Genomic DNA, 23,077 nt, shown 5'->3' with positions numbered 1-23,077 from the left:
CTACACGAGACAAAACATCTAAAAAATCATTATAAATGGGAAAATGTAAGAAATTTTATTTGATCTCCATCAAACTCATCTGGCTTATTTACAGATTTTGTTGGTCTAACTCTGTATTTAGTAGTACCTATTCTTTTATAATAAATAGTTGGTTAATAATTCCAGAAATTGGGCGTGGTCAGCATGGGTACTGAGTAGTAGCAGAATACAGTAGCTCCCCTAAGAAAATTATATCTTCATTGGATTTTTGTCATCAAATCAAAACATTGGAATTTCTTTTTCTACTGAGTTATAGTTTATGACTATATTTACAAGAATATATATAAAAAAATAGAAAGAAGGCAACTTTTCCAGTCAAAATTACACTTGGAAAATTTCTCCTCATCAACTGAAAAATTTCATCATGAGTTCCACAAAAACTAGCAGTCAGGAATCTACTTTCAGAAAAGAACTTCAAACACTGTTATCAAATATTCAGGTACTAACTGCAAAAATTGACAAGACTGACATCAAGATAGACAATTCAAAGAAGACTCTACTAAACAAATGGATCTTCTCCATGAGGACTTATTCAAGTTTGTGGCATAGAGGATGCTTTAAATGATATGGATGGTAGAATAAAAGAAAATGAGAATATTGTGGAGTTCTTATTAAAACAAAACACGTTGTTACAAAATAAGCTTGATGACCTTGAGAACAGATCTCATAGAAATAATCTAAGGATCTTTGGACTACCTGAAAATATAGAGGAAAACAACTTGACTGCTTTTCTCACTACATGGCTACCAAAAACACTAGACCTTACAGAAGCTATGTCATTTGGGATAGGGAGAGTTCACCGGTCCCTGACTAGAAGTAGTACCATCAGCAAAAAACAACCTAGATCTGTCATTGTTAAGTTCATTTCTACATCTGATAAAGAACTTATTTTAAAGACAGTCTGGTCTAAATCTCCCATAAAAATTAATGATACAATCATTTGTTTTGATAATGACTATTCATCTTTAGTAATAGCAAAAAGAAAATTGTTTTTCACCTCGGAGGGACCCAAACTATTTGAAGACCTGGACTCTGCTCTCACTTTTATAAAAAATCACAAGATCTTAGAAAAGATGGAAGAGATGCAATGGGCTAGCCCTTCTCTTAAAAGATTGCCATCAACATCTGCTTGGAAAACTACAGAGAAACTTAAAAAACTAAAGAACAAATGAACTAAGTTATATTTCATTTCCTTATCTTGTCATACATATGGATGCTAACACGTTAAATACATTTTTCATTGTTTTGTTTCCTTATGAGGTAAGCTCATTTCATTTTTATATAAATGAAATATTCTTTAGCTATATACATATCCCTCTAGTTTAATTAATTTTAATTTTAATAATGTTCATATGTTGTCCATTTAGATAATTTGTAGTGCTAACATGCAATAGTTGTCATGTAAGAATTTATATTTTAAACAAACTAGATCAGTGACAACATCTTTTTATATTATTGAACATGAATCCAAAGTAATAATATATAATCAAAAAGGAAAAAGGGGGGAGGTGGGGAAAGAAAAAGACTAGACAAGGAAAAGGGAAAAATACATAACTTGATTATTTAGTTAAACAGATATATGCATAATTTCATTTTTATGTTAATAAAATTGAAATGGGAAGGAGAGGTGGGTACATAGTATAATAGGGCAATGACTTCACCTTTAAAGATAAACACCCAATAATTTTTCTATAATCTCAATTTGGTCTCTGTTTAAACATCATATCTTCTTGTAACAATTATTAACACATTATAACATAGCTTTCAGATATATTACTTTATATATACAGTTAGTTTGCCATAATTAAATGTCTTTAAATATTTCCCCTGAAACTACACATCTCTATAACCTGATATGACATGATGGTTTTTATGTTTTAGTGTGGTCTGATATATTACTATGTTTTTGTGATGCTAGCACTTAAAAGGAAAAGCAGGGAAAACGGAGAAACAGTCACTAGTTGTTTGTTTTTCTCTTTTTTTCTTCTGCTCCTTACTAAGGTGGGGTGTTAATGTTGGTGATTATATATGGGAAAGGTGACAATTTGAATGCTTTCTTTATGTGAAACCTTGCATTTAAGCAATACAAATGTACTAGTGTTGTTTCCTGTTGAACACACATTCCAGCTGAACGATAGCATTTCAGATAACCCTTTACTCACGAGATGACAGCTTCACAAGTTCAATTATATGATAAAACTTTTTTTTTTCTGCTATTTTCCTGCTGATGACTTTCAGAGACAATCTTAGGTCTTGGTTTGACTCGCGCTGATGATCCATGAGCTTCTGAGGCCTTAAACATCCTTGTATCAGCTGTGTACTATCTCTACAATCCTCAAACTGCTTTGAAGCAACAGGAGGCACACTAATGACATCAGCATGATGAAAAACAACTCTACCAGGAAGTCCTCTTCTCTGTAAACTATGGGAATCATAATTCCCACATGAACACTTCATAATAGCAAAACTTATGCTCCAATAAGTATAAACAAAGTGTTGGCTGACTGGGATATCCTGCTATACAAGGAAAATATCTAAACTCTGGGTTTTTATAACAGTAATATGGGCAGAAGAAGGAGGAAAGAAAATGAATGAAACATCTTTGTATCAGCTTTCCTTTGGAGTTGCTAGTCACATCAAGACATAATACATTGGGGATGCAGAGCCTGAATGGCTAACTGGTAGCAGCAGTTTTTTAGAGCTCCACAAAACTAGTTTAAATAACAGGAAAATAATTAATTTTATCGAACAAAAATATCTAACTATTATTGATAAACTTATGATCTAATAGTGTTCTAATTTTGGAAGCTTTTCATCAATATTTTCCTGTCAAATTAATCTGAAGACTATTATTACCAGTTGGAAATGGGTAACTCAAAGAACTCACACTCTGAAACAGCCTTGAAGAAGGAAATCCAATTGATGTCCTCTGTACTGCAGGAGTTATCATTGAAAATGGATAATTTTAAGGACAATCTTGAAAATCTAAAGGAGAACTGCCAGAAACAAACAGATGTCTTTAAAGAATTATTACAGCAGCAACAAACAAAAATAATGAACATTGAATAATCTCTCTCCGATATAGATAGAAGGTTGAACCAAAGTGAAAGTCTCTTACAACAAAATAACTGCTTAATCAGCAAGATAGATGATTTAGAAAACAGAGAAAGGCGCACAAATATCAGAATATTTGGTCTTCCAGAGAAAGCTGAGGGTGAGGACATTATTTTATTTTTAAATTCCTGGTTGCCGGAAATCTTAGACTTAAAAGAAGGACTGCCAAATGGCATAGAGAGGGCTCACAGAGCCATAGGAAAACCTTCATCATCCTCTCCTAATACTTCTCCTAGATCCATTGAAGTAAAATTTTTATCATACCTTGATAAAGAACTTATACTGAAGTCAGCATGGAGGAAATGTCCTTTAAAGTATAAACAACACCAAATAAGATTTGATAATGACTATTCAACTAGAGTTCTGGGCTTAAGGAAGAAAGCCTGGCCACTTGTACAATTTCTGAAACAAAACAAAATCAAAGCTCAACTTGCATATCCTGCGAAAATCAAGATTTTTCACTCAAATGAAATGAGAACCTTCGACAACATAGATGAGGCATCTTCTTTTATCAAGAACAATAATATAATCACAATTCCAGAAGAAATGGACTGGTCAACAACTAATTCATTGAAAAGATCCCAAGAAAAAAATTCCTGGACTGATGTAAAGAAGAAGAAACAAAGAACTGAAATAAAAAATGCAACAAGTTTAAATGCTCTCAAATAATCTACTAAAAAGTGAAATATACACCAAAAGAAACTGAAATTAAAATGTATGTACATTTACTTATTTTAGTTGTCTCATTAATCATAATCTTATTTATTATTCTCTTGCTTTTCTTTTATAATATAGTGATGCTTCTAACTCTACTTATTACAAAATGAAGCTGCTTATATCAATTAATTAGTACAAAAACACTCATAACAAATATAGATGTGTAATATTATATAAATTATTTATCTCAAAGAACTAATTTTTCACTCAATTGACAGTCTTGATGGGATAGAATTAAAAACAGGAAGTAGAGAGGGGTAACAGAGGAACAGTGAATGATCTGAATGTTTCCATCAAGAAATATTGACATATAATTCATATAGGTAATTTGTAATCATCAGATTTCTTGTAAATATAAAGTATTAAGCAAAAAGCAGTTATTATCAGTAAAAAAGTATGAATATAGTAGCTATGTAGTTGATTGGGATGATGACAGGAGGATGGTTTTTTGGGCACGAACAGTGAATGAGGGTTTTTTTTTTTCTCCTTGATGTTGAACACTTTGTCATTTCAGTTTGGAACATCATTTTCTTTTTTTTTTAAACACGAACTGTCTGATGAGGATTTGAATAAATAACGGCTGTTTACAAGAAACCGTGAGCCCATTTTACTGTTAAACACACTTGCGAACACACAAATAGCATTCTCGTAATCATTCAACACCACAGTCACATTAATAGCTTGTGCTTACGCTCTTTGAGGGTACGGTGATGTAAAAGAGAGTGAAAATGAGCAGAATACAGTGTAGTGCTGCTAAGGGGAAAAAATAGTATGAGAACATTCTGCTTTTATCGGACTACAATAATTATAAAATACAATGTGAAAAGAGTCCTTTATACTAGTACATGGACTAGATCATTAATTTAGAAATATAAACAAAAACAGTTACTTTTACAGGGTGGTGAGTGGTAGGGATTCATTGTATAAAACTGCTAATCAAGATATCAAGAGATTGCACGTCAATACACTTCCTGTTGATCTTAAAGTGACAAGCATCCTCTAATATAGTTCTGATTACACACTAATTATTAATGTTCAAATCATTCAGGAAAATGGTCATGAAATTGTTCTGAATTTTTTTTGGACAGAATTAATTTCATCTTTCAGAAGCTTCTGATTTCAATGCTTACAATTAAACTTTATTTCAAAAAAGAGAATTTCTTTGTATATTTTAAAGCTTTTGATTAGACTCAGAATACTTTGTTGGTATAAATATGAAGTACTTTATAATACATGTAATGATAAGACAAGCCTAAACAATAGGAAGAAATAAGTTTATTTAGTTCAGGAAAATACTGTAAACTAACTCTGTAAAGAGTTATAGAAACTCAGTCAAAGTGAAGTAAGGAAGGATGAATACATAAGTCAATGTTGTCTTTCAACTAACCTTGAATGAGAATGTTATCACTGTGAAGCACAAGGCTAGATAACAGTTTGAAAAAGTGATGTGAGGCATGCTTTGTTAGAATTTACCACTGTTATAGAGTCTCTTAAAGTAAGATAGGGAACTGTCCATCACAGAGATATGTCATGACAAGCTTAAAATGGAGATTTGAACATTGTTCTAGTGGTATCATAAACCAAAATATCAAAACCCAGTATTATCAGTATATTTTATACCATTCATGGATTTCAGCCACTCACAAAGACTAAAACCTCTCTGCTTCAATAGCTTTTTTTTTCTCATTAATCACTGCTTTGGTGTTGTTAATTTTATTCTTCTCCATTACTGACACACATTGAGTTTCTTAACATTTTAAGGCATGTCTTACAAAATAAATTCTTCATTCTTACAGTTACTTCTATAATAGTCTTAAAGAAGTTTCTTTAAAGTTAATGAATAATAATAACTTTTACTCAGTTGTTGTATGATGCTCTAGCTATATCTCTCATGCAAGTGATAACAGTGAGTGGTCTTTGTACATATTCTCATACAGTAAAATATATTATTTTTCTTATCTAATTTTAAATCCTTTCACTCTCTTAGTGGATCATGAAATTTGGTGATGTCACAAGACAGTGCAGTCTCTACGTCTAAGCTTCTGCAGGGAGAGAGCACTAGTTAGGATTCTGTAAATAGACCCTGTAGACAATGGTCACTCGTGTGCCAGAGTGATCAGACGGGAGATAAAATCTCCCAGTGCAATGATATCAAGACACTTAGAGGTATTTTGTCATATATTTTAAGTAGACACAGGTGCACAATGACATATAAGAGCCTTACATCACTGACTATTTACTAACATTCATACTAAATTTGAATGTCATACCTATATGGTTTCATTACTTGATAGGCTAATCACTGTAAGTTATAAACATACCTTTTTAAAACAGATAAGTTGGCCTTCAGCAACACAGTTATTGCTCATCAAGGCAATTCTTTAGCACCAGATCTCAGACACAAAAGAAATTCACTGATCTTTGTATCAGATCTTTTATTTTCTCCACAAATCCTAAACATGAAAATATGTGTCTATATGTGTTAACCTACAAATATGCGCATAAGCACAGAGATGAGCATAAATAAGTGACTACACACAAATATGTTTATAATCTACATGGCTAGATTTGACAGTGTGCACATGTGCGAATACAGACATATCATTTTTAATCGATTTATACCTTTTATTTTGAAATTTATTTCACATTCTGTTATGCATAGAAACTCATTTACTCTCCCATAGCTATGCTGCATAACAAATGAAATACTACAATGCACTTCAGTGGCCATTCTGAGTCTGATATATTTCAACTAGTAAGCATATCCTGAATAAAAATATTGATGGCTCAATAGTCTTTGTTGACAGAAAGTTAAATCTGTTATATTTGAATGAATAAACGAGATGGGTCTTATATGAAATGTTTATAAAATGTTTCTTGAACTTATAGTAAAATCTATGTATTAAACTTATGAATTATATGAAAAGACAAAGGATTACTAATAATTCTAAGAATCTAATATGAATTATAAACTAGGGTTTGAAGTATATAATCAAATAGTCAAAGAAACATTGGATATAATAAGTCATCTATGAGTTTAAAATTATTTTTAGAACAATAACTAGTTTGTAGAGTTTTACCTTATGTTTACACTAACAAAAACTATATGTCTTTTTGGTGAAAAACAATATTACAACTATGTATGTAATACAATTTCTTGATTCATGGAAAAACTACAAGCATATACCATTCAATGAATTCTTTTAAATCTTAATTTATTTATGTAAAATAGATTTCATTACAATCAATATGTATTTGGAAAATAATTCATTTATCATCTTTTTTTAGATGATTAACTTGAACATTTGATGTATATATTACCATGATAAATAGTTATGTCATGTACATATATAGAAAAATCTATATCTACATCAGATTCAGAAATGCTTTAATAGTTGATATCAGTCAGTCAGTATGAATGGTTCAATGAAAGTAGTATATTATAAAATACATATTTATGTCTTTGCAAATTGTTCTTTTACATGAGAGAGAGAGAGAGAGAGAGAGAGAGAGAGGGAAAAGAAGATGACATTAGAGCAATTTGATAGTGGGTTCAACTTCTTTGAGATGAGGATACTCAGCTATGTGATTTGTGTGTTATTATATGTTCATAATAAGGAATGTATTTATATATATGTATATAGCCTACAATTATTTATGTGTTTCACTGTGTACATAATATGTAGAACTATAAATGTAATTCAGTATATACCAGTTTATAATCTCAAAGGTCCCTAATAATACAAGAATGGAGCATAAGGAAATCTGTCTATCAAACATGAGGGTTAATCTGGTAGATATTTTGTTTTTGTCTATCAGATTAGGAATGTATATCATTTCACGTGTGATGGGGGGAAGGTTGAAAGTAAGGATTATATTAATCAAAATAATTTTACTTAACTCATTTTTCACTTTTTTATTATGGCCTGAAATGAACATCAATATAAAGGTATTACAAAAGAGATTGTCTAGTTATGATACATTTAATAAGGATAAATTTGTTCAAAATACAATACTATGAAATATACTTGAATATTACTATAAATATTAGCAAGCATGAAACTCAACAAAAAATATGGACTTAACACTACTTTTACTGAACATAAATGGTTTAAGTAATTCAAATAAAAGATCAAACCTACTAAAATATTTAAAATTAAACAAAACACAAGTAATATTTATTCAAGAGACTCACTTTAAATCTGATGAAAAGCATTTATGGAATCCAAATGAGTATACAACAATAGCACACTCATCATATAAAACCAAAACTAGAGGAGTTAGGATACTATGGAGAAAATATTATTAATCCTCAAATTCTTTATAGCTATGAAGATAAAGAGGGACATATAACACTTGTTATAATAAAATTCAATGATAGAATCTGGACATTAGTGAATCTTTATTGGTTTCCAGGAATAGGAAATGGTACAACAAAGAAACATGTAGACTTTATTAGAAAAACATATAAAGGTAGCTTGATAATAGGTGGTGACTTTAATTGCATTCTTGATAATTTTGAGACCACCAATAAAAGAAATGTACGTATAACCCCTATAGCAAAGCTACTCAAAAAATGGATTGAAAATCATAATTTAATGGATACATTCAAATTTAGACAGAGTAACTCATTGTTATTTTCTCACCAGGATCACAGATTTACAACCCAAACAAGAATAGATAACATTTTCGTTGCACAAGACCTTGATGCGAAGATAAATAGTTTTACAATAATACCATGTTCATTATCAGATCATAGAGCAATTCTTATTAATATTCAAACAAACTTTAAGAAATTAATACAAATGTCAAGAATCCCAGCATATATTATGAAACTATAAGAATTTAAACCTTGGCTACTCACAGAGTTGAAATTCTTTCTAGACACGAATCTCCCTAACCATCTTTGAGATACTCATTAATTACTCCTATAATAAAAGAAAATAAAGATACATCAAAATGCAGCTCCTATAGACCAATTGCATTACTCAACAATGATTACAAAATCTTTATGGCTATTTTAGTCAATAGAATCAAAAAAATCTATGATAAAAATTATAAATGAAGATCAAACTGGGTTTATACATAATAGGCACTCCTATGATAATATACAAAGAATACTATTATTGACTATTTAAATAGAGAAAAACAAGAATTCTTAATAATTGCATTGGATATAGAGAACACTTTTGACTCCTTAAAGTGGGATTTCTTGTTTAAAATATTAGAGTATTATGAGTTTCCTAGCTCCTTTATTTAATTAATAAATAACATATATAAAAACAATTTAGCATATGTAAAATTAGGACCTTTCACCTCTGAATCAATAATATTGACAAAAGGCACAAAACAAGGTTGTCCCATGTCCCCCATATTATTTGCATTAGCCATTGAAATATTTGCCATCTCAATACGAAACAATCCAAAATAGAGTATAAATGTATATAATCAATATAATTCAAAAATAATGTTATTTGCAGATGATATATTTCTTACCACAACTACTTCTAAAAATTCATTAAAAGAATTAGATATACATTTTAACAAAACAAAATCAAATTTTATGATATTGAATAAAAAAATAATTTTCAAATAGATGATAATAGATGATAATCATATAATTGGTAAACAAACTCTCACTTTAAACTATCTAGGTATAACATTAAGTACATCATTAGAAAGAAATTGAAATATAAATTATAGGGAAATCATAGACACAATAAAGTCAAATATAATAAAATGGAATAAAATATATATAACATTTGAAGATAGATTGCAAGTAATAAAAATGATATTACTCCTAAAAATCCTATATATAGCACAAGCCATTCCAGTAATACCAGACAAATACTTTTTAAAATAAATAAATACATTATCATTAAGATTTCTCTGGCATCCTAATAAAAATAGAATAGCTTTTACACACCGCATTAGACCTTGGAAACTAGGTGGAATCAATTTCCCAGATCTTAAAACGTATAGTAGAGCCTCCATTTTTTAAATAATTATAAATTGGATAGATCAGTGCTATTCTTCTAACTGGAAATCTCTTCACACTGTTATTTATTCAAATGAAAATACCATTTTAAAAGAATCTAATGATAGATAATCATATTAATAAACCATGGCATATCTTATGCACTAGTCTTCAATATAATCTAACAAAACCTACTAATCTAAAATACTTAAATGACATGTATAATTCATTTAGAGGATTTGTAACTTCTAATACAGATATAAAGTTATGGCTAGAACTTTTATATCCTTTCAATGTAACAAGAAATTTTTAAAACAAAATGCATAGGACAGTTTTCATTACTTGGGAAAAGAAACAATTAATTTGCTGGCAACAATGCATTAATGAACATAAGGTTATGGATAGTCAACATATAATAAAAACATATAATCTTTCTACATCAGACTGGGTTTTATTATAAAGTATATTACTATATTCGCAAGATCTATGCAGAATAATTAGCAATTCTTCTTTTAGAGATAGACCTACACTTATAACTCCTTTATATGAATTAGTATATAATAATCAAAATTGAGAAATTTTGACATCAAAATTATATAAAATTTTAATAAATTATAGAGTTAAAACTTTGAAATCATATAATACAAGGCCATTCAATAAATGTATCCCTGGAAAATAAAACCAAAATACTAAATTCTATTAAATTGACATCCAGCATGCAATTTTGGAGAATTTACACATGGAAATTTCTGCATAGATCTTTTTTTACTCCAAATAGATTAAAAAAATGTAATACCTCTAATAATGTTACATGTTGGAGATGCTTGCAAAGTTGTAAAGCAGATTGGATACATGTATTCCATGACTGTATTAAAGTTAAAACATTTTGGGAAGATGTCAGCAATTTTATACAAACCATATTTTCAGATACATTTGTAGTAAATAAATCTCTAATTTTGTTAAATGTTAATGAGAATCTAGAATTAAATAACAACAATCTTTACTTACTATGGAACAGTCTAGCAAATGCTAGAAAATGTATTACCAGAAAATGGAAGTCAAATCTGCAACCATCATTTAAAGAATTTTTGTCAATATTGAAGGAATCTGCATTGTTGGAAACCAGAGAAAAAGAACTAAGAATAGCACCAAGAAGATGGAACAAGAATCCATGGGAAAAAATACTATCACTTATTGAGACACTAAACTTGAACTGAAACTCTTAATGAGGGTGAAAGAAAAAGGAACAAATGATCTCTCATTAATACAATGTTACTCTGACTAGACTGATCAATATAATAATTAAATTTCAGGCCAATTGTAAATATTGTATATAGTTAATAATACTGTTCTATTTATCAGAAAATGTATTAAGATTATTATACAATGGAATTATTTGAAAAATTAATAAAAAACATTTGAACAAAAAAAACATAATACATTCTGCACAGTCAAATATTTTATTGAATGGCTTATTTGGTGATATACTAATATAACAAAACCCTTTATAGCCAACTAGATATTTGAACAGCCTATCTTACTGCTTACAAGATGAACTGCCCTATGTTATTCAAGTTCCATTGATAGAGTTATGGTTTCATTTACATACTATATTAATGTCAGAAGACATGTTTTGCATGATTAATCAAAACAGAATTATGAGTTTTTGGTTAACAGTTTGAAAATAAGTAGGTTTACAGTTTTCTCTATAATTAAATGTCATATACTTGAATTATTTTACAAATGTACATAAATCTATGTTGCAGTTCACTGACACATTAGGTGGATATTGTTAAAAGCTACTAAAGAGATAGATTGCAGAGATACAGATTGTTTGCCATTAATACATGTACAAAATAATGTAAGATGTCTCTTCTTTTCAGGAAACGTTATGTGTTCTATTTAATTGAAAGAAAATGAGTTAATGGTTGGCAGTGATATAATTGTTAACGATAACATTTGTGTAGACAATATATATACTACATACAAATGAATGATATCTTTTGTAAAATATGATATAATAACAAAATAATTTAATTGTTAGTACTACTGGTCTTTAAATACTTAAGATTTTTTTCCTTCCTCCTTTCCAATCGCAATAGTGATTATATTTTTGGGATATATTGTTCAGCTGTACAGAATGCTTTAAAGTTGCAGAATATAAGGAGACTATTTATCATAGAGTATAATGAGTTAGTTTGATATAGTTTAACAAAATGGACTATAATGATTTAGACACTGTTTTTATATTGTGGTTTTCATTATGTTTTGTGGTCATAACTTAATGTTTAACAAAACTTTTGTATATTATTCCTAAGGGAATAACAGGTTATATAATGTTAAACCAAATATTCTTGGCCTTCCTCTTTAGGCTTTTTTCCTCCTTATTTATAATGTTTGTATGTTTCTATTATTGTATGTTTCTGACATACAATTTACTTATTCCTTAAGACTGAGTAGATATGATTGATGAGTTATAATAATTTATACATGCTTTAATATAAAAATAAATAACTTTAATGATAGTATTTAATATTAATTACATTACATAAATAACATGTGGTCACTGTGCTTTGCTGTTATAGTTTGTTGGTTTTATCCAAGTGACAGTTGTCACTGGGACAAGGAGTTTAGTACTACAGGCGGGGAGCTAGTGTGTTTTTGATAAGGCACTGTAAATATTTTCTTTTGTAACATGTTTCACTTGACATCCATTTCAATACATCCACATAAGAACATTAATTATATTAACAATAAGACCTCTGACATTCACTGTAACGTTTGGGTCAAAGTCTTCAGATTAAATAATTTTCCTTTAGAAAAGAGATTTATAATATATCTATATGAAAGTGATAGGATACAATCTATGTTACTACATCAGATTAACATACCATGGTCACTCTAAAAGGTTTATCCATTAACATAAATGGTTTGAACAACCCAATTAAAAGAGGTAGTCTCTACAAATATCTTGACATACACAAACCAAATATTTTCATACAGAAAACCCATTTATTGAAGGACAGTATTAAGTATATGAACACTAACAAATACACAGTCCTAATAAGCTCAGAGCACTCAACAAAGAAGAGAGGTGTGGCTATTCTTCAGAATAAATCTCTCCCCATACCTAGAATAATTAAATCATTTCAAGACAATAAAGGGATGCTTTGTCTTGTTATTGTGGAAATAAACAAAAAAGTATATACACTAGTAAATAACTACTGGATCCCTGGTATTGGAATCACCACTGTCAAACAACATATAAATAAAATAAATCTCAGTCTGAAGGACACATTATTATGGCTGCTGATTTTAATTGTATTTTAAATGAGAAAGATTCCAGTATGCTAGGAAAATGAAAGATAACCCCACAGGCCAAACAACTAATAAAATTCTTGGAATCATATCATCTAAAAGATATACATGATTATTCTGATCAGAGTTCACTACAGTATACTTTTTATTCCAATATATATAAAACCTATTCTAGGATTGATAGAATATTTTTTTCCAAACAAATAATTAATGATCTAACAAATAGTAAAATCATATCTTGTCCGATATCAGATCACAACACTATTATATTTGAATGTAATGTCAATAGTAAACATAATATACAAGCAAAAAGAATTCCAGCTTATCTTACACAACTAAAAAAATTTCAAACCTTCTTAAAAGAAGAAATAGATAACTTTATAAACACAAACTCAACTCCTGACATCTCTGATGTCTATATATGGGATGCTCGGAAATCCTATTTATATGGTCAAATAAATAAATGGTATTATAATAAGAGGCAATCCTGGGATAAAGATCTAAAAACAATACAAGATAAACTTGACATGATATACTTTAACAATAAAGATAAGCTTACTACTAAAAACATAAGAGATAAGATAGACAAGCAAACTGAGAAATACAGAACTATATTACATCATAAGAGTATTATCTCTTTAGAAAAATATAAATTCCTTGCTTATTCCCTAAATTCTAAATACTTGACGAATCTTAAGAACAAAACTAAAAGAATAAATAAGCATAATCATATTAAAGAAATGTATTCCCCTAAAAAAAGATGTATATAGCATACATGATATTATAGAGGAGTTCAGAAACCACTTTTACATTATTAATCAATCCACACATAATATAGAATCTAAAGATAAAATAAAATAAAATAATTTATTAATAAAAATCTTTATAATAAACTTAACAAACAGGAGGAAAGCATAGATAAACAAATTATGTTAGCTGATATACAAACTCAAATTAATAAACTTAAACAAAATAAAGCCCTGGGTAATGATGGAATTATACCTGAAATGTATAAAATCATACCTAAAACAGCTATCTCCCTGCTACATAAAGTTTACAATTTGGCTCAAACCAATACTATAATACCCCCTTCATGGAAATACACTTTCATTTCACCCATTTTAAAACCAAATAAGGACCCTAAATTTTGTTCTTACAGACCCATTTCTCTATTGAATGTGGATTACAAATTGTTCATGAACATATACTCAGACAGATTAAAGAAATGTTTACCACATTTAATAGATGATGATCAGACTAGTTTTGTAACTAACAAAAGTACTTTTGACAATATTAAATGAACGTTGACTTTAATTGATTATGCTCAAAGAAAAATGAAGAATTTAACTTTAATAAGTCTAGATATAAATTCAGCATTTAATTCAATTGATTGCAATTATTTATTCACATTATTAGAATGTTTAAATTTCTCAGATAACTTTATTACACTATTACATAAAAATAGGGTCATATACTTCAACCAAAATACCTATTATAAAAGGAACTAAACAAAGTTGTCCCCTCTCTCCTTTACTATTCACTCTAATAATGAAGCCATGGGCTAACAATATAAGAAATAACAAAAATATAGAAGGATTTGAGATTAATAAGGAAACAACCTCCAAAATTCAACTTTTCGCTGATGATGTTCTAATTACCACTAAGGGAAGTGACCCTTCTTTTACTTCTTTATTTGACTCCATTAAGTTATTTCAAAATATGTCTGGATTGTTAATCAATGATAATAAAACTAAAATTTTACCTGTATACTCCAATAAAAATATAAATGCAACAGATGACAAAAAAAATAAATAAATCCAATGCAGATCAAATAACTTATTTAGGAATTATCTTAGCTAAGGACTTGAGAACAATAATACAATTAAATTACAATAAATGTTATGAAAATATACAAACTTTAATACTGAAATGGACTACAATGTTTTTCACTACTGAAGATTAACAATCATAAAAATGATAATTCTTCCCAAAATTCTATACATTATTCAATCCATCTTATTAATACCTAATAAAATCCTATTAATAAACTAAATTCTTTGATGTTAAGTTTCTTATGGCTTCCTAAAAAAATCAAGAATAGCTCTCAAGCACCATCTTAATAGTTGGAGAAAATCAAGAATAGCTCTCAAACACCATCTTAATAGTTGGAGAAAGGGTGGAGTAGCATTCCCGGATCTGATTCTATATTAAAACTCTTCTATGATTAGAACACTAGCACAACTTTTTGATACAACATATTCAGCTAAGTGGGAATTATTTTGGGAAACTTTGGCTATGATTTTAATAATAAAACCTCAACCATATAAGTTAGAAACAATTAATAATCCGATGTTATGGATATTAAAGGATTATTTTACCACTCATTTAACACCCAAATACCCTCCTAGTTTTATCAACAGCATCTTATCAAATTTTAGCAACTTTATATATAAGCATGTCAGATACAAGGAGTGTTTTTTCCTTTTGTTCCCTATAGCATTTACGCAAGAATCTTTATTAACATCAGTCTCAAACAAAATTGCATCATTTACACAAAGCAATCTTAAGTTTTGGTTTCAATTGATTTCAAATAATAAACCTAAAACAGTCAATCAAATAATACAAGAATTTCAGCTAGATAAATCACTATTGTTATATACACAAACTAATAAATTATACACTGACAATAAACTACATGTAGTATCCCCAACAGTTAAAAATGACACATATATTTTATTAGAATATTTTCAATATATTCTTCAACATAAACTTTTTCTGGTAAACTCTCTTATATTTAGGACTATTAGAGATAAAATAAATATATTTGAATCAGCAGGGAGAACAACTTTGTCCCTTAAATGGAAGTTATATTTCTAGAAATGTATGCACAGATCCTGCTATACTCCTCAAAGAATGAATAAAATTAACAAGAGACAAAATATATGTAATAAGTGTAGGTCAGATATAAACATAGATTGGGCTCATATGTTTTTTGACTGCACGAACATTAAAACATTTTGGAAACAAGTAAATTAACTATTACAAGCATTATTTACAGATAATTTTACTCTTAAAAATCTCTAGTGCTTTTCAATACACCTATACCACACAACATTAAAAGAGTAAAATATCCTTTGCTCTGGGCAATACTGGTGGTGGCCAGAAAGAGTATAACTAAAAACGGGATATCTGAATTCCCTCCCACTTTCACTGAGTTTAAAAATATGTTAACTGAAGTATGTGGTTTACAAATTAGAACCATAATCTCTAGAACATCTAGAAAGACCTATAGCTACCATATGTGGATGTTGTTTGCCTTTTCGGCTTTTCCCGGTTAGGGGTCGCCACAGTGGAACTCCGGTCCACTAAAGATTGGCAGTAGATTTTTATGGTGCTGAGTTGCCAGCCCAACGCCCAACCTTTGTTGCCCATTCACGCATGTCTTTCGAATGCCACACGATTGCGGGGAGAACATGCAGACTCCACACAGAAGGCACTCCAGCTGAGAATTGAACAGGAGAACATCTTGCTGTGAGGCAACAGTGCTACTGCTGCACCACCGTGGCTTATGTACTCATTCCAATTACAGGTCCTCGAAAGAGTCCTGTATTATTTTTCGTCGCTACCTCCCCAAGTCAGGAGTGGGTAATTTGCGTGCCTGCTGCCTTCCTTGGATGTGGTACCCATTTCTCAGACTCCTTACAAAATTTGTTGGTAAAGAATGAATCAACACAATAAATAATTTCAGTCATTTTGATTAATATGTGATAATTAATATTGCTCAATTCTTCACATGTATGCAAAGTTTAATAGATATCTTTGTAAATACCTCTGTTTGTTTATTCTGTTAACTCTTTTATATATTTAATTGAATTTTAAATGTAACAATCTCTGTATTCATACTTATATGTTAATTTATGTGATTGATTTATGAATTTCTTTTATTAAAACTAATAAAATTATTAAAAAAAATAATTCCAGTAATTGATGTAAGAAAGATAATTACTTCTGCACTTCATTTTAAGGGATTGAATGCCATTCAGTCTTGGTCACCAAAAAAAGGTGGTCACTTTCCCTGTTTTTTGTGTTTTAGTAAGTTCTGGGCATTTGATCTGTTTAAGTAATATTATGCATGTTTCCTGATTATGTGATAACTGGCCAGAGTATAACTGTTGAATCTTAATTCATTATAATGGACTTACTAAATAACTCCTCATTAAAATCATACCTATCACACTTTTAAAGATTTTTTTTTTAGGCAGGAAAGGGTTTGCCCTCTTTCTGGGGCCATGTAATCTTGAAATTGATATATAGATTAAAAAGTGGGGTTGCAGAAGAGCATACTTCATAAAAGAGAGTAACCTTGATTTCCCTGAATTACTGATTCAGCATGTTATTTGTAGATGCTTCATTGATGACCCATATTTACCATACCCATATACACAGTTACACCTGCCATTTTACAAGATGTGCTTATTATGTAGTGCTATACTTCCTGCCAATGACATGTGATATTTTCTTAACTGTTAGTAGAAATTCAGAATTTGTGATTCAGAGCTCATGGCACACATCTTTACTAAGGTCATTGAAAGGCATGACTGTTTCCATAACATGAAACACTAGATGCCATTATTAAATTTATAGAGTTATAGACTGTTACTAGGATAATGACCTGGGGTGGGGTCTTGCTAAGCCTAGTCAAGATTTCCAGAAAGAATAATGATGTCCTCTATCCAAATAGGACATTAAGGGCCAGGCAATTTTAAGCAACCTCTAGCCATAATGGACTCGGGTGCCAGGAATGATGTAAATTTCCAACTCCTTATCAGCTGGTCTAGGTTGTGTTTAAACTGGGTAATAGATGAACTCAGCTTCATATAGATGGGAATCTGTTCCATAGGAGCGGCAGTCTCTGGGACAAATTTCTGCCTCTCGCGCGTGTTCTGTTTAAGTCACAGAAAAGTTCAGGTGCTTCTGGTACTGTTTGATTTAAGAATATGTAGGATATTCATAAGTGTGGGGATAGTGGATACCTTGTAAGCCAGGCATAGATCACCCAACAGCAATCCATAGGAGACTGAGTACAGGGAAAGGGCAGGTTTGTTACACCTTGTATTCTTTTTATAAGTAACCTCTGAGGTCACTCTATTTGCTGCATATGCCTGGTCAGGTACATCCCAAAGGGAACATTGTAGTCTAAGATTGGTCTGATAAGGGCAGACAGAGTACAGCTGGATAATGACCTATTTGGACATAGATGAAATACGCTGAATTATAAGCTGTGCAACATAAAAGGATTTCTTCACCATTCTGGCCATGTGGTGGTCGAAGGTAAGGATACTGTCTACATGCATACCCAGATCCCTGACCACTGGGTGACCCTTGGGGCCATATTATCAACATGGTAATTAGCCAGGATGGTTGACTTCCCAAAGCTTACAGTTATGCATTTCTTAGCATTGAGTTTAAGACCATGGCTTTGGCACCATTTGTTAGTTAGAGATAGACCTTCTTGAAGAATGCTAGTGTTTGCAGGGGAGTTGATGATAACCCCCATCTTGCAATTATCTGCAAACTTAGTCAACCATAAACTTTCAGCATTTGCTTCCATTTCAGAGAAATAGATGCTAAAAAGGAGCAGGCCCAGTACTGAGCCCTGGGGGACTCGGCTACTGACTGGCCTCTTGGTGGAAGTGGCCTCACCTGTTTTGACCAACTGGGTTCTATCACTGAGCCAGTTGATGATCCAGGAGGTGATTAAAGGGTTTATACCTAAATTAGTGAGCTTGTCTATAATCCCTGAATGGAGTATTGCATCAAATGCCTTGGCCAGATCAAGGTAAGCTGTGTGGACAGTCTTACCCTCATCCAAAAATTTGGTGACCCTCTCAAAAAACTCAACCAGATTTACTAGGTATGACCTTCCTTAAACAAAGCCAAACGGTGACTGTACTGGCATTTTCAGGTTACCTATATCCTCATTTATCATGTCCATGATGATTCATTCCATGGCTTTACATATGGAAGCTGGTAAGGCTTATGGGCCTGTAGTTATACGGATAAGTGGTTGGACCTCCTTTGTGACAGGAAATCTCTGTGGCCATCTTCCATTCCTTGGGCACAAAACCTGACTGAAGGCTGCGGTTGAAAAGTGGTTCAAGTGGACCAGATGAAAATGACTAATACATTAATATGTACTTCATAACAAATTCCATTGGGAATATTTGAGCATTTTACTGAAGACTCCTTCACAATTTTGTTTACATTCAAGGCTTTAATAAGAGGCACATGCATGAACTTTGGGCAAACACAATAAGTTTCTCCTGAGTAGGCAACCTCTTCCTTTATGTTTATATCATCAATTTTAAAATATGAGACAGCATAAAGGAGTAGAATTGATATGCTTTATGTTGTTTTGTTTGTTTTTTAAAGGGTGTTTGATTGTGTGAATTTCTTTATGAGATTGGTCAATCCAGTGTTTGAAAGTATGTCCTATGCATCAGAGAGCTTTTTGGGTAAGTTGAAATTAAAGTTATCTAGGGTTGTTATATATTTGCATGTGCAGCAGGCATCTATGATTGTTGTCAGAAGATAGCTAAATTTAGACGTGTTATGAGGTGATTATAGGGAAAGTAATCCACAGAGATAGAGAGTATCATTTGGTGAAAGTGATGTAGAAGTTAAGCCAATTTAGGTTGTGATTGTTTCTTGTGGAGCATTTTTTTCTGGAAGTTAATTGTTATAGTGTTTTTTTCATGCAAAAGAATGATATGTCAATTTTCATTCTATCCTCAACTTTTGGGTTTCAATCCAATCCTCAAATCTGGCTTGGCCATTACTAAAGCTCATAGCCACCAAAACATTCTTGAGCTCCTCCCTTACCCCTAATGCACCAAACTCTGGCATACCTCAGATCTTGTTCGCCACTTTTCACAAAAAAACATGATCAGCCTCAGATCTTGAGATTTTCTCAGATTAAGTGTATCTTTCCTCTTAAAGTTTCCCTTTTTATATTGTAAATCTTATTATATTACTCCCTTACCCCCATTTGTCTACTGTAGTTAGTAATTCTTTCCTTGTTTTCTGCTGTTGTTACACGATAGTATAGTTCTTCTTACCATTGCTGTCATTTCCTTTTTTCACTTTATTCTCTTAAAAAAAAATGTTAAGTCTACCACCGGTATGAACAGCAGTGGGTTCAGAGCTGAACCCTGGTGCACACCCACTCCCACTGAGAACCCTTTTTGAGTCTGAATGTTATTTGTTCTTGTATCATTGGATCCATGTATTTAGCCTGCATTAACTCTGCCATTCTTTCTGGGACTTCTAAACATCAAAAAACTGACTAAATCAGCTTTCTTGGAACTTAATCATACGCTTTCTCCAAGTCTAGGAATGCCCAGTTCAACACTTTCCTCTCGTTTTTTATCTACTATCTGTCTCATTGCAAACTTTAGGCCATTGTGCTACATCCTGACCTAAATCCAAACTGCTCATCTCCCATCATGATTTCTACTACTTTATGTATTTATATGTCAATCACCCTTTCCAGAACATTCATGCAGTGTGGCTGGAGTTTGATGCCTTTATACTGTCCACAGTTGTGAATGTCTCATTTGTTCTTACACACTGGCACCAGAAAGCTTATTTTTCAGCCACCTGGATTATGCCTTTCTTTCCATACTGCAGTGAGTATCCCCTGAATCCATTTCTCCCCTAACTCACCCAACATCTCAGTCATATCTACCTTGGTCTCTCCTGAGCCTACTGGGTTCCCTGACTTCATTTTCTTTAGTTACTTCTTCTAGGGTGGGGCCTTCTTCCTTCATCATAGGCTGTGTCTATGGTAGTACAGCCTCTGTGGGATTTTCTTTATTTAGAAGTTCCTAGTATTTCTCCTTCTGTCTGACTTTGATGTCCTGTGGGTTGGTGAGCAGGTCGCTGCAAGTGTCCCTTATGAAAGGTGTCTAATGACCATCTTTTTTATATTTCTTTCTTCTTAGCCTTGCAACCCAAGAATTATTTTTGTGTTACTTGCTGAGTCCCTCTTCAGATGTTGGTAGTGGGCCCCTGATGCCTTGTTCTTTGCTATTGCAACTGCTCTTTTTGCCTCTTTGTCAGCCACAGAGTATTCCTTCTTAGCCTGGTCTGTCTTTTCTATGTCTCACTTTTTCCCACTCTCCTTCTTTCTTTGGATGACTTCCTGGAATTTTGCATTCCACCTCCAGCTTTCCTTATGTACATTATTTTTAAAACTGGCTCAGCCACATATCTGCTGTTTTGTGACACTGCTATTCTTCTACAAATCCACCTATGTCCTCTTCTTCTTGCAGTGCAGGAGTTCTGAGTAATTCCTTGAGCTCTCGTGGTTTCTCTCCAGTTAACTTCCAGAGTTTCAGCTTAGTCTCTGTTGACCTTAGAGCCATCTCTAACCACTGCTTGCAATTGATTGTGGCAACTATTTGCTTATGCTGTGGGCATACTGTTTTACAGGGGATGACTTTGCAATCACAGATTGTACCCCAGGCCACTTTCCTTACATGGAGGAAGTATACCTGAGTTGCATGTTGGTCACACATGAATGTGATCATGTGACTGTATCTCTTCTGTTCACCACTGCCTCACAAACTGAATCACCCTAGACTCTACCCTTTGGTCAGCTACAGAAGATACTATGAGGCTACGCCTTCAGCCAGTGACTATGAGAAAAGGACTTTACTATTTGTGACCCTGCCTCTTGGAACAGACTGCTTCTAGAATAAGAAGAGCAAATTCCTTCAAATTTTTAAGAAAACTCCTGCAGCATCACGCTGTTGAGTACAAATGCTCCTGCTTAAACACCTGCTATTATACCTGCTCGTGATATCAAATTACCTGATTTCACATTTGTACAAATAATTGTATAATATACATCCATGAAATGTTATAGTACTGGCTACCTGTGTTATTCTTTTACCTGATCGTGCTTAATGAAATCTCAAATGTAAACAACTTACTCTGTAAATTTGTTTTAATACTTTAATACTGAAGCATTACGCATTGTTTGTCTTTATTATTAGCACTGGTTTTACTTTCAATTAACTTTTCTCTTTCTTTCCCTTTTTTGCAGTATAATGGAATTATTAGCATTGATACATGCAATGCTGACATTTTGTGTAAAGTTAATCTAGCTTTACCTTTAATTATCAACAGTGAACTGTATTATCTCAATTTTCTGTAGGTGCCTTTTAGTTCAGGTTATGGTTGAAAGGGGTAGCTGGACCAGACCACATTCTGGTTAATAAAGTATATAAGGAAGTAAATAAAAATATAAATTAATAACACTGTTTAAAAAATAACACCTTCACTAATGAATATTTTGTTCATATTAACACATAACATTAATGACTATAACAAATATGTGCATTAAAAATTGTGCTTTTCTGCAGCATGAAATTGTCAAGACCAGAGAGCGCAACTATGTACCACAAAGTGGCAGACACAAACAATTAAGAAAATGTCACATCTTCATTGCTGTCACATAGTGCTTTTCTTCACAGGTGACAAATGTTCACTTATTGCTGTAAAACATAATTTTGATAAAGTGACATATAACAATGTAGACAATGCTACTTTCATAAATGGAAAGCTGATTGGTTACATAAACAGAATAATTATGCAGATAATCATATGTAAAGTCTGATGAGGAAAATAAAGTGAAAAAAAACACATTGCAGGCTGAATTTGCAACAAAAAATCAATATGCCACAGAATTTGAAAATTATGTAATATAAAACTACAACCTAATACACAAAAAAGAGCCACAAATCACCTTCCACTAAATCTATCACACACACACACACACACACACTCATGCACATATGCACATGCACTCACGTATGTATTCATGCACACATGCATAAATAGACACGG

The 23,077-nt window shown here is 31.6% G+C and overlaps 1 protein-coding gene across 3 annotated transcripts in view; it reads left to right on the top strand.

Annotated features, from left to right (window-relative positions):
• CALCR (calcitonin receptor) overlaps positions 1-23,077 on the top strand; it is a 2,888,559-nt gene that overhangs the window by 2,606,256 nt on the left and 259,226 nt on the right. The gene's annotated exons all lie outside the window — the stretch shown is intronic.

This window comes from Protopterus annectens, chromosome 3.part1 (assembly GCF_019279795.1).
Source record: "Protopterus annectens isolate FY-2018-M chromosome 3.part1, PAN1.0, whole genome shotgun sequence".
Taxonomy (NCBI): Eukaryota; Metazoa; Chordata; order Ceratodontiformes; family Protopteridae; genus Protopterus; species Protopterus annectens.
Note: the sequence above shows the minus strand (reverse complement) of the source record. Positions and strands in the feature narration are given on the sequence as shown.